Consider the following 13009-nt stretch of genomic DNA (forward strand, 5'->3'; position numbering starts at 1 on the left):
TTGGCTCTGTAGCATGACAGAGTTGGATAAAAGATCACTTTGGCCATCTCAATCTTTCTTGCTCTGAAGGCTGTGAGTGTGATTTGCTCTGCTGCTGAGTAAAGTTGAAGAGGGGAAAGCCTATGTACTTTAGCAAACAGGAGAGCACCTAACAAGATAATTATGATAATGCTAAACAGTAGAGCTGTTCCTCAGGCACAATCCTAGCCTGAATGAAGGTAATAAAAGTAATCCCATAGATTAAAGAGGGGGCCAAGATTTCAGCCATGATGTATTAAATTTAAAAGCCGATTCAATGCAGTCCAAGAGACCTTGCTTTGAATAATGAGGCTCAGGCCTGCTTCGTGTTTTTGGATACTATCATAATGGTAAATTATACGTCCAGGGCCAGGGTGAGAATCCATGCAACTATCCTTGGACATGGAACGTGTACGAGTCACGTAAAGAGATTTGGGTTACAGATCTGTCTGGTTTGACTGGACTCTGGTTGTACCCAGCTGATAGTCAATGAAAGCAAGCGCAAATGCAAAGGGAATAGTAAGGAGAGACAATGTCTAGGATTACTGTAATACATTTAAACTAGAATAATGTAGAGTAAAAGTCCCTTCCCACTAAAGTCTACAACGACAGTGAAAATTGGATATAGCAATTCATTAAAAAATGCAAAGTACTTCAGATCAGGACTGTGAGAACATGACATCATCATGGTCTTTCATTTAAAATGTCAGTTTAATGCTCAATAACAATGAACAAAGCAAATCAGATGATAGGGCAAATGCTTCAAAGAGAGACCCACTGGGGATCACGAAATAAACCAAATCAGGCTCAGGACCTCTCCTGAGGTGAAAATAATTAGAAGCTGGGAAAATATGTGCGAGAAATACCATACATGCTTGCCCTACTCTTATTCTTCTCTGCATGCCTGCTTGTCCACACTGCTGGGAACAGGTTACTGGGTTAAATGGAGCCTTGGTTTGGACTAGAATGGTTTACCTGGACACTGGGCTGCTTCTTTACCTCCTCTTCCCTCTGCCCACCCCATCCTGTTGGAACAGTGTTGCCGGTGCTTGTGGCTTTTGAAGTGCTGACTCAAAGCAGTCTTTCATCTTTGCAGAAGCCCTGTGGTAGCTACTCTGAAGATATCCAGGAGTCTGGGCCTTGCCTTGCAGAGACTTCAGTCTAAGCACAAGCAGACAGCCCAGGAAAGTGGAACAACACTGGGTTTTTGTGATACAAGACTTCCTGCTTCACTGAAAGCAGGGTGGCTGGGGAAGATTTCCTAGCAAAAAACAAATAGGACTTTGTAGATGAGCACAGGAGCTCTGCTATACACAGGCAAGCACCTGCACCGTTTCCCCGTCTGGTGCACAGACTCTCTCTTGCTCTTTTGAGACAGCTACTTCATCCTTTTTTTTTGGCAGTGCTCCTGACACTGACTCAAAATGACAAGTCACAGAATTTTTTTTGTGAGTGCCAGGTTGGAATGTGTATCTCAAGTAGTTTTTGGGTAGCCAGTGTTCTGAGGGGAAACAGCCATGACAGGTAATGTTTTGGAAAGCTGCGCTGTCACTTCCACTTTGCCCCACCATGTTGTTCACAGTGGGAAGGGAATTTTACTTGGAGTGGTTCAAGTTTACAACGTGTACTCCAGACACTGTTTCACCATTTCATTCCCTGTGTAATCCTTGTATCTCCTAGAAGGAGCTTTATTACCAACTCCATATGTTCTGAGAACTGTTTTCCCTTCAAACAGCCGAAGCCTGTGGGCTGAGAAACTACATCTAAACGAAGCAGTATTAGTGCTGGCAGTAGGAATTCTGTTTTGGCAGGTTGCTTAGCTGGCCAACAAGCATGTTTCTTTATCAGTCTGATTGAAAGCTTTGACCACAGAGATAAGCAGCTCAAAAATGCCTGTAATGAAAGCTATTTACTTAGAGGGGCAGTGACTTCATATATCTAGAGCACTCTTCACCTTGTTTGGATGCTTCCGCAGTATTAAAGAGTGAAGAAGCCTCTTGTTCCTTATCAAGAACATTATTATATCTGTAATATAACTGGGAAGAGTAAAAGATACAAAGATTGCAGTCTAGTAAGCAGGTAAATATTACATCAATGTCTGTAACTTCTTGGGTTGGTTGATACAAGACTGCTGATATAACCATATCAGCAAATCACACCCCCACCCCGTCCCAAGTAGCTTATACCACTAGCCTCTCATACGTACAATCAATAGCCAGTACCAGCTTCTTGGAGAAAGTATAGCAATGAAGAGGTTTTTTTGGTGGTGATGGGTTGGTTTTTTTTTTCCCTTGTTACTTCAGGGTCCAATTCTCCCCATTTAGATTGCAGTCAATATTGAGTCATAACTGACTTAATAGACAGCAACATCTATTGACTAAACAACATACTATTAAGTAGCCTAATTATAGATATGCTATTAATAGATACACTGTTACCATTAATTTACAATTGTATCATTTTGCACAGTTACAACCAAATATAAAACTAATTCTTGTTCTCAGATATTATCACACCCAACTATTTTATTATAATTCTGCCACCCTTCCCACCCACTCTACTTGGTGCCAGTCCCTCTTTCCTTGCCACCACTGCATCTTTCAGGCATAGGCTGATGGAGAGTCGCAGGGGTTCCCTGTAGGGTCCTGGTGGGCTTGGATGCGCAGGCAGCTTCAGTGCTGCTTGTAGGTGCCTAGACTTCTACTGTCAGAAGATCCCACCTTCTTTTTTTTCTTTACCTGATTTTATGTCTTATTCCTCCTTTTTTTTGCTGTTGCGCAACCAATCCTTTTTTTCCTACCTTTACCACTTCCCTTTCTTTACTCCAACTCTTTGCAAATAAGCAATTTGCTCCTTTTTTTTTTTTCTCATTGGTCTCAATTCTGCTACATCTGTACTCAAATTTGATGTTTCCAACACCTTTACTCAGGCAATGTTGGCATTATGGGGTATTACTGATACAGTTGCCGAGGCATGGGCAGCCTCCTAAGCCTGCATCCCAAAACTCCCCTACAATTATCTGGTTCATACTGGCAATGCTTTTCTTTTTTTTTCTTTTGGAATGTCATACACTCACTAAGGTAAATTATTCTGCTTTGCCTTGATTCCTCTACCTACCTCCAATTAGTGCAAGTAGTTTCATATCTGAGGTGCAGCCTGCATACCAGAGCAGCAAAGCTACGTGTTTTTCATGCTCTGTTTTATGCTCACACAACATCCTTGCCCTTGAATTGTTCTAATTACTCTCTGGGTTCCCTGCAGAGGTTTAGCTAGTCATGAGGCCCGGTGCTCCAGCAGGGCTGCTTGCTTACGTTCATATGACTGCACCTACATTATGACTTTTGCCAAAATAGTCTATGGGGCCAGATGGGATACACCCAATGGTACTAAGGGATCTGTCAGAAGTGCTCACCAAGCCACTTTCCATCATTTATCAGCAGTCCTGGGTAACCAGGGAGGTCCCAGTTGACTGGAGGTTAGCAAATGTGATGCACATCTACAAGAAGGGCTGGAAGGATCCAGGGAAGTACAGGCCTGTCAGTCTGACCTCGGAGCTAGGGAAGGTTATGGAGCATATCATCGTGAGTGCCATCACGTGGTACATACAGGACAAGCAGGCGATCAGGCCCAGTCATCATGAGTTTATGAAAGGCAGGTCCTGCTTGACTAACATGATCTCTTTCTGTGTCAATATGTCCTGCTTACTGGATGGAGGAAAGGCTGTGGATGTTGTCTGCCTAGTCTTTAGTAAGGCCTTTGACACCGTTTCCCACAACATTCTCCTGGAGAAACTGACTGCTCATGGCTTGGATGGCAGTACACTTCGGTGGGTAAAAAAACTGGCTGGATGGCTGGGCCCAAAGAGTTGTCGTGAACGGCGTTAAATCCAGTTGGCGGCCGGTCACAAGTGGTGTTCCCCAGGGCTCAGTATTGGGGCCAGTTCAATATCTTTATCAATCTTCTGGATGAGGGTATCGAGTGCACCCTCAGTAAGTTCACAGATGACACCAAGTTGGGCAGGAGTGTTGATCTGCTTGAGGGTAGAAAGGGTCTGCAGAAGGATCTCGACAGGCTGGATCAATGGGCAGAGGCCAATTGTATGAGGTTCAACAAGGCTGAGTGTCAGGTCCTGCACTTGGGTCACAACAACCCCATGCACTGCTACAGGCTTGTGGAAGAGTGGCTGGAAAGCTGCCTGGTGGAAAAGGACCTGGGGGTGTTAATCAATGGCTGTCTGAATATGAGCCAGCAGTGTGCCCAGGTGGCCAAGAAGGCCAACAGCATCCTGGCTTGTATCAGAAACAGTGTGGCCAGCAGGACTAGTGGAGTGATCGCCCCCCTGTACTCAGCAATGGTGAGGCCACACCTCGAATACTGTGTTCAGTTTTGGGCCCATTGCTATGAGAAAGACATCAAGGTGCTGGAGCGAGTCCAAAGAAGGGCAATGAAGCTGGTGAAGGGTCTGGAGAACAAATCTTATGAAGAGCAGCTGAGGGAACTGGCATTGTTTAGTGTAGAGAAAAGGAGGCTGAGGGGAGACCTTATCGCTCTCTACAACCACCTGAAAGGAGGTTGTAGTGAAGTGAGTGTTTGTTAGTCTCTTCTCCCAGGTAACAAGTGATAGGATGAGAGGAAACTGCCTCAAGTTGCACCAGGGGAGGTTTAGATTAGATATCAGAAAAAATTTCTTCACGGAAAGGGTTATCAAGCATTGGAACAGGCTGCCCAGGGAGGTGGTGGAGTCACCATCCCTGGAGGTATTTAAAAGACGTGTAGGTGTGGTGCTTAGGGACATGGTTTAGTGGTGGACTTGGCAGTGCTAGGTTAATGGTTGGACTTGGTGATCTGTCACGGTTTAAAGCTGGGCTGGCTATTAAACCTGTGGCAGATGCTCTCTGTTAACCCTCCCCCCCCCCCCCCCCCCTCAAAGGGAAAAGGGAGAGAGACTTATGGGTTGGAAAGTTAAAACAGTTTTAATCAACTATAATAATGAAAAAGAGTATAATAATAATATTGGAATAATCAAATATATACAAATATATACAAAACCAAGATCGAGCTCCCCGATGTCGGCCCTGTCACCACTGGCACTGCAGGGCAGGCTCCGGGAAGGCCCAGGCTGGGCCCAGCGACGGTCAAGAGCTGGATTCAGGGATGCACGGATCGGGATCGGGGGCAGCAGGAAAATGGACAGAGTCCTCTTCGGATACCGGCCATAGCAGAAAAAGAGCGAGACCCTCGTGATCCCCCCGCTTCATACTGAGAATGACGTGTATGGGATGGAATACCTTTGTTGGTCAATTTTGGGTCACCTGCCCTGTCCGCTCCTCCCTGCAGCTGCGACCCCCCTTTGGCTCTTCACTCGTAAGCAGTGAGGAATTCAGCAGTGACCTTGGTTTCTCTAAGACTAAGTACAGCAAGAGCCTTTCTGCACAACATCCCTACCGGTGCCTCAGTGATAACTACAAACTTCGAGCGTTATCAGTCCTGGAAGCAGACACTGTCTGCAAAACGTGCAGTTAGTTTCAGAAAGTGCAGTTACTTAGAAGAGACTTAGCTGAAAGTAAAAATCACTGAAAGGAAAATTGGCCTGGTTTAGTACAAACCAGGACATGATCTTAAAGGTCTTTTTCAACCAAACCAATTATATGGTTCTATAGCTATGGGTATGTTGTTTTTCCTATGTTCCTAGCCAAGCAGTTGTGTTTGCAAAACTTTTTCAACCATAGACCTGGATAGTGCTTCACCTGATCTCAGCAATGGGGTTTCCTCTTAAGAGTTTCTTCTATTGAAATGTTTTTTTTTTTCCTCTGTTGTGCAAGTCCAGTATAAGGTGAATCCTAACCAAAGTTTAAGTTCTCTCTTTCAAGCCAAAATATTTTTTTCTTGCCTTTGGCATCTTTCTGTATGCCTGTATCACACAATGAAACATTTCCCCAGGGAAAGCTTCACATTAAAAGCTTCACTGATTTATCTTCCTTTTTCTTGCAATTCTCTCCGAACAAAAGCTTTCTGCTTCATATTTCTCAGTATGGGTCTCCTGCTAGTGAAAGACAGTGAGTGAAAATTTCTCAGCAAAAAGATGAGACTTTTCAGAGGACATACCTTCGCTCTCCATAAAAGTCAGCTTTTCCTACTGTGCTTGTAATAGTATATTTAATATTTTAGTTAAAATCAACAAGGCCTAGAAATGCAATACAAGCTAATGTGCCACCACTGCCTATTTCCAGCTGCACCTGGGAGAAGGTAAGTTTTGTTTTCTGAGATTTCTGCAGTGCTGGAAGTGTTTGAAGTGCTGTGCTGTCAGCAGTGTGCCTGATGGGGCCTGTGCACAGTGTAAGCCCTGCAGGAGCAGAGACCAGAAGGCCCTCAAGCACCCAAGGCTTCTCCCTTCCACGGGGTGGGAAAGTTTCTAGGACCCACCAGCCCTGTTGGCTGCCAATACAGCACCCGCTTGGTGGGCACCCAGATCCTGCAATCACCCCTTGTCCCTGCAAGTGCTCCAGGACCAAACCGAGAGCTGGGGCTGAGACTGCTGCAAAATGACAAAATTTGATGCAAGCAGGACTTGCAGATGGGTCTGCTGTTTCCTGCTTTCTCTGAGCACCGTAAAGCTGAGCTTCTCTGAGCCCTGGCATGCTTTCAGCACAAGTCCTTTGTGGCTCTCTGGGGTTGGACTGCTGCTCAAGAGTACCTGATCCTTGTGAAACACTGGTGCTGTTTGTATATAGCATGAGCCTACATAGTTTTATACAGGTCAGGTTTTAGTTGCTTTGATACCTTAAATAGTAGCAGACTACTATGTTAGCTACCTTGCTAATTTTAATTGCTCTTTTTAAAATTAAAGCTTTCAGGAAAAGGGAGTAGTCAGTGGTATGGAGAAAAGAACAGAACTTTCTCCTTTTAATTGTTTATATTAATTGCTCAGAAAACTATTTAAGTTTGTATGTTGTTACAGCTTTTCAGGACTCTACCTGGAGTCTACAGCCTGTGAGACAGACTAAAGGTTCCTGGTTTATCTGCTACCAAGTGAGAGGGTGTGCATTTTCACCACCATACACACCTTAGACCATGCAGCTGTGATAGGTGCAAAAGTGAAGCCTGTTACGGCTTCCTACTGGTTACAAACCAGCCTTTTCCTGGAGGAAACTGGTGGATAGTCATGGAGAAAGGGCAAAATTAAGCTGCTGTCATGAAGCAAGCGTGCTCCTTGGGTCCAGAGGAGGGCCACAAAAATGATCAGAAGGATGGAACACCTCTCCTACGTATGAAGTCGGTGGGTGGTACCCAGGCAAGTGCAGTTGTCTGGTTTCCAGCTTTCATTTATTGCTGTATGTTTTTATTGCCCTCAGTTGTACTGCTGTGCCAGGGACTCTTCTGTAGTGATGCAAACTCTGTGCTCAGTCCCAGGGAAAGAACTAGGTTGTCTCCTGTACGGCCTCTTCTCTTTGGCACCTTCTTTCCATAGGGAAAAAAGATTCAGAGGCACAGAAAACATTCAGTCATGGTAGGTTTGGAGCAGGAAGGTGATATTTATATACTATGCCTCTGCTATTCGTTTGCATGCAGGAAGAAAATGTAGGATGAGTTTGTTCTGGTGCTTTCTGAAGAGGATAGCCATACTTGTGATGTGGCTAAGGTGACGTGTGTCCATGTATGGACTGACTGAGAGTTTGGGATGTTATTCTTGGACGAGTGTTGCTGCATTTGTCAATTCATCTGCAGTGTGCACTTTTGAATAAGGGAATAGGAAGGAGGAAAGCAGATTTAGCACCACTCAGAGCAGAGGCAATGATACATACACACATTTATTTGTGGTTTGCATTGCATGTTCATGATGCAAATGTACACGAGCCTAAGGCTGAAAAGAAATTCTGGTCTTGGAGTCATGCGGTCTCTTGAACCGTAGTAGGGGTGGAAGTGACAAAACCAGCTTTGATGCAAAGAGAAAAAAGCATTCATCTGCTTCTGCATCTCTGCCCTTTGGTCCTACCAACTGATCTCAATAGCTGTGCAGAGTTACTACTGTGGCAGTCAGGTTTTGAGGTGGGTGAGAATTTTCTAGAGAATACTATTCTCAGAAAATACCACTTCACTGAGTCCAAAGCTTCTTATAGAAATGCTGGTAATATGTGGTGGGAATGTGCATACCAGCAGGGGAGTTTTTTCAGCCCTCGGAGCAAGCACTGCAGTTAGCAGAAAGCTCCTCTTACAGAATAGCCTGTATAGGTTGAGGAACATTTTTTTTACTTCTTGCGAGGCTGGAATTCAAAGCAGGTGCTCGTATAGGGACTTCTCCTGGGCTAACAGACTCTGAGCTGCCATGGGGGTGGCCTCTTTGTCCAGATGAAGCTCAGAATGGGAGAAGCTTTGAAACCTCAAGCTTCAAAGGGGTGAGAAAGGGTGTTTCATGCTGCTGTGCTGTCCCTTCAGTGGACTGCTTCTTGGTGCACGGTAGTGGCAACAATGTGGTGAGGAACTGCTCTGGTGAGCAATCTTTAATTATCTAAGGAAACAGCCTCTGGCTTAGCATGAACTTGGCAGGTCTCATTATGTCAGGAGTCACTCTCTCCTGTGTTACTTCTTGGCTGTGCTTGTGAGCAGATCTTCAGCCAGGCAATATGTTTAAATTGGTGTTGAATCAGGATCACAGTAGATCAATGACGTCTATTAAAACCCCATGGCCTTCCTGGATGGACCGAATTTGTTTGCCAACATTGCAATGCTGGTGTGCAACTTCAGATCGATGCAGATCGGTGCTGGTTAGGCAGTAAGGAACCGCATACCGAGACAGTTGAACTGAGGCATGATGTTGGCTTTTGTAATTCTGGTGGAAATGGATGTTTCTCCATCCTGGCTAATGGAGTTTCCTCTGTGTTCATGGGGAAGTGACTCTCTCTGTAGAATAAGCTCAGTTCACTGCCTGGAAAATGCTCAGCAGTGTCCAGGTGCTCCTTTCATAATATGCCCTGGGACCTTGTGATGGAGCAGACTCAGCAAAGGACTAGTTCATGTCTGATGTAAGGAACAGAGTTTCTGGCCCTACAGACAAATTCTCTTTACAGGTGACTCAACAGGACAGGAAGTGATATCTATGGACATGAAGTATTTATAGCCAAATGCACACAGTGGAATGGTGTGAAATTCCATAGTCGTGCAAGTATTGTGTTGGGGAACTTGGCAACTCAGGAGGGTTTTGGATTGAATAATCATCCACAAGCAGGGATAAATGTCCAAAATAGCTGCCCTTGTGCTTCTGGATCACCTAGCACTGATAGTCTTTCTCCTCTGAAATGATCCAGTTGACTTCCACACAGGCCTAACATGAAATCTTTAAAAATGTTCTCGTAATCACATGCTGGCAGGTATGTAAAGAAGTGTCTGTTCACTGAGAGCACTGTAAAAGGAAGAGCAATTGAAAGTGGAGGTCTCTTACCAACAACAGACATTGTGAACAAGCAACTTCCAGGCAAGAAAGCAGGGCTTAAATTAGGCAAGAATTTTGTATTTCATCGATCTACTTTGCTATTTGCTCCCTTTTGGTACCTGGGGGTTCCCTAACTTATATTTCTCCTCTCCTTTCTGACTGACGGGTGGTGAGGTTGGATTTGTTCAGATGCATGGAAAAAAGGAGGTGAAGGAACTACAGCTGAAGGAAGATTAAGTTTAAACTGTATTCTGATGGATTTTAGGAGTGAATTTCAGACTGGTCAGCCTACAGCCAAAAAGTTGTGAGTCCGGGAATGAATTCCATAGCTGCTGTTGACGCTCTCCCAGCTACATTCTTCCAGCAGAAGTGTGTCTGCTAAGAGAGTTTTCAGTTGCTCCCGCTGAAGCTATTCCTGAGTTTATCCTGCTGTTCTCAGACTGTAGAAACACAGGATTTCTGAGTGTCCCCTTGTCATCAGCACAATGCCAATGACGAGAATGCAGGGAAGTCGCTCTCTCAGTGGCTTATGCTGTTGTTTCAAATGCTGCTTCGATGGAAGATATCGCTCCCTCCATGTTGAGCATTATTGTAATTGTGCAGGGAGAGCTTGGCTGCTGCAAGCAACCAAATCTAAGTCTGACAGGAGGGAGCTTCTCCTTCCTGGGTGGGGAGGAAGGACACGCTACATCCATCCCTTCCTCAGGCCCTCAGAGGACATAACTGGTAGAGGGATGGCTTCAGCCAAGGTGGGGTGTTCAGACTTGCTGAAATCTGGGTTCTCTGCTCAGTCTCCTGAGGGTGCCAGTGCAGTGAGCTGTTCTGCACCCCGCTACCTCAGTCAGGCTCTCCAGCAGGCACAGGTTGGTGTGGATTGCATCTGATGTGAGGGTGGGATAGAGCCAAGTGCAATCTGTGACGGGAATTTGCCAACAAGGCAGCAATTATAGATATGGGATTATATGTGTGAATGGCCATTGCAACTTCTCCAACGTTTCTGGAAAGAATAATAGGAGCCATTTTAGGATGAGACTGCTACTCCCTGCTCCAGTGTCAGGGGTGGGACAGCAGGGATCTTTCCTTAGTGGTACAAGAAGATTAAGAAGTCCAGAAGGCGACAGCTGTAATCTGTGCATTACCTCTGGTTGCTTCTGAGACAAAAGAGTGAGAGAAGTATCATCTTTGGTCCAGGTCCTGGCCTGATATCACATCACAATGCTGACAGTGCCTCTTCAGGAAGCCAAACTTGCTTTCTTTAATAAGAGTTTGTTAGGGATGGGGCAAGTAATATATTAGGGTAAGCTGTTTTTTCTCAATGGATATTCAAAGAGTATCATCTGGGAGAGCCTCCAGCTCATTCTAGCTTCTGTTTCCTTAATAGAAGCCAGTATGGATCAGAGCCACAAGGTATTGCTAGTATGCAGATTGCCAGAGATCTAAAATTAATGTCTAGACCTTGTCCCAAGAGACCAGTGTGGCTATGGATAGCTTTCTTCAGAAAAGCCTACCTATCTGTCTTTGCATGATAGCTTTCCCTTCCAGGTAGGCAAATACAGGCTTTCTGAGTTAGCAAGGACAAGACAGTTTGGACTAGCTAAGCCAAATATGGGTGTTGCTGAGATGAAAAAGTGGGATTTTTTTTTTTTTTTAGAGTTTCCTCTGGCAGAGAAAAGTTTCACTAGCAGTCTTGATCAAAGCCTGTCTGGATCAGTTTCCTAGCAGAAACGTGCTCATCTTTCCTCCCACTTCTGTTGCAATCTCTTCCAGAGGATTGGTGATGGTGGGAAGGAGCAATTACATTGGTTTTGAGGACTCAGTTTGCTGTAAGCACCCCAGCCTGAGCTCCGCGCTGGCTGGAAAGAATGACGTGAGGAAATAGGATCACAGAGCCTGGGGAGAAGCTTTGCAGACCACCTGGCCTTCAAATTCCTGGCATTGCTCAAACTTGTCTCTGTAGGAAAACCATGTTCCAAGTCAAGCTCAGGTCACATGAGAAAATGAATTTGGCAGGAATATTATGAGTCCCTACTGATCTGCCAACAAATCCACCCCAAGCATCTTGCTCCATGGCTCTACGCTTAGAATAGAGCAGCACAACTGACAACCCAGTGTAGAAAAGATGTACTTAGAGAAGTGCCTGGAGGTGGCTTCTGCAGGCTTTCCCATGAACCAATGCTGCTGCAAGCTGACTTTCCTTAGGACTGCATTCTCCTTTTACAGAAAAATAAAAGGCAAGGGCAGAGAAAGGGCTTGAAAGCAAAGAGAATTAAGGTGGCAGGAAAAAAGACATTCCGCTTTCTTAGTTTTCTCTGTTCCTGCTGTCCTAGGAAGAATTCAGTTCTCCTGGGTGCTGTTTGTTCACTCCAAAAAATGTACAAATGTAGGGACAATTCATACTTCTGTGCCCACCTGACCTCCTCTGACATCATTAGTAGCAACTGGTGAGTTGTTGCCATGTGCATTTAAGTGCCATTTTGTGCATTGTTTTTCCCAAAATATCTCGGCTTCAGAGCAAAGTGAATAAAGAAAATGAAATTCAGAATGACTCTGGCACAATTATAGTAGAAATAAGCAGCTATTGAGCTTAATGCAGATGCCATAATGGGAAATACAATCTCATTTCCTCTTCTTTTTTTTTGTCTTTTGTGTTAGGTGCTCCGTTACCATCTTTATGTGGGATGTTCAGAAATTTTATTGCATTGAGCATATCTGGGAATTGGGAGGTCTCTTTATTACAGAAGGCAGAGATTTTTTTGGGGTGGGCTGCCAACAACTTGCAATGCTTTAACGTCCTTTCAAGGTGACAGGATGATGCGCTTTGTGCAGAAGTGCCCCTTGGGACAGTATAACTGAAAACACAGGATTTCCTGTTCAGGCTACAAATTTTTGAAAATTAGAGGCCTAAAATTAGATACGTAAATCAACCCTTCTATATACATAAGCACAAACATAACTATGGAAGGTCCTGATTTTCAGGATTGCTGCTGTGGGCACCCAAGGCTGAAATTCTGAGCTGTGGTGTTTCCTAGAGGAACTGAGTAGCCGCACGTTTGAATAGTTTTCCTTTAAATTTGTGAAGTGAACATGACTGTATGTGTTTATTTGCGTATTTGTTTCTATACCTTATATAAATGTAAGACGTAATATTTATCTTCTATAAGTAAATATATGTATGTATGAATAAATAAATATACAAACAGCTAAATATACTTACATGCATTTCTATTTAGATGACCTAAGTTCTGCTAGGAGACAATTAGAAGTAGCTAATTATTCACTGGTGTGGAGAACACCCTGAGGAAAAATCTTTTAAAATCCAGGCATGAGAAAAGCAACTGAGACTGATGGCATAGGTCCCTCCCTTGGTAGTCATGCAAATAGTGTGGATATGGCTGCAGTCACTGCAGCACTGGGTGAAACAGTATTTTGTTTTCCTTCAGATTGTCTCATCCAGTGGTCTCCTGTCTTTGCAACGATAGGTACGGACAACAGGCAGGAGTCTGAGGGCAGAGGTTGTGACATGCCTGAGGTCTGGAGTCTGGGAGCTGAATTCTCATCTGTTAT

The sequence above is a fragment of the Nyctibius grandis genome, chromosome 3 (assembly GCF_013368605.1).
Source record: "Nyctibius grandis isolate bNycGra1 chromosome 3, bNycGra1.pri, whole genome shotgun sequence".
NCBI classification, from domain to species: domain Eukaryota; kingdom Metazoa; phylum Chordata; class Aves; order Nyctibiiformes; family Nyctibiidae; genus Nyctibius; species Nyctibius grandis.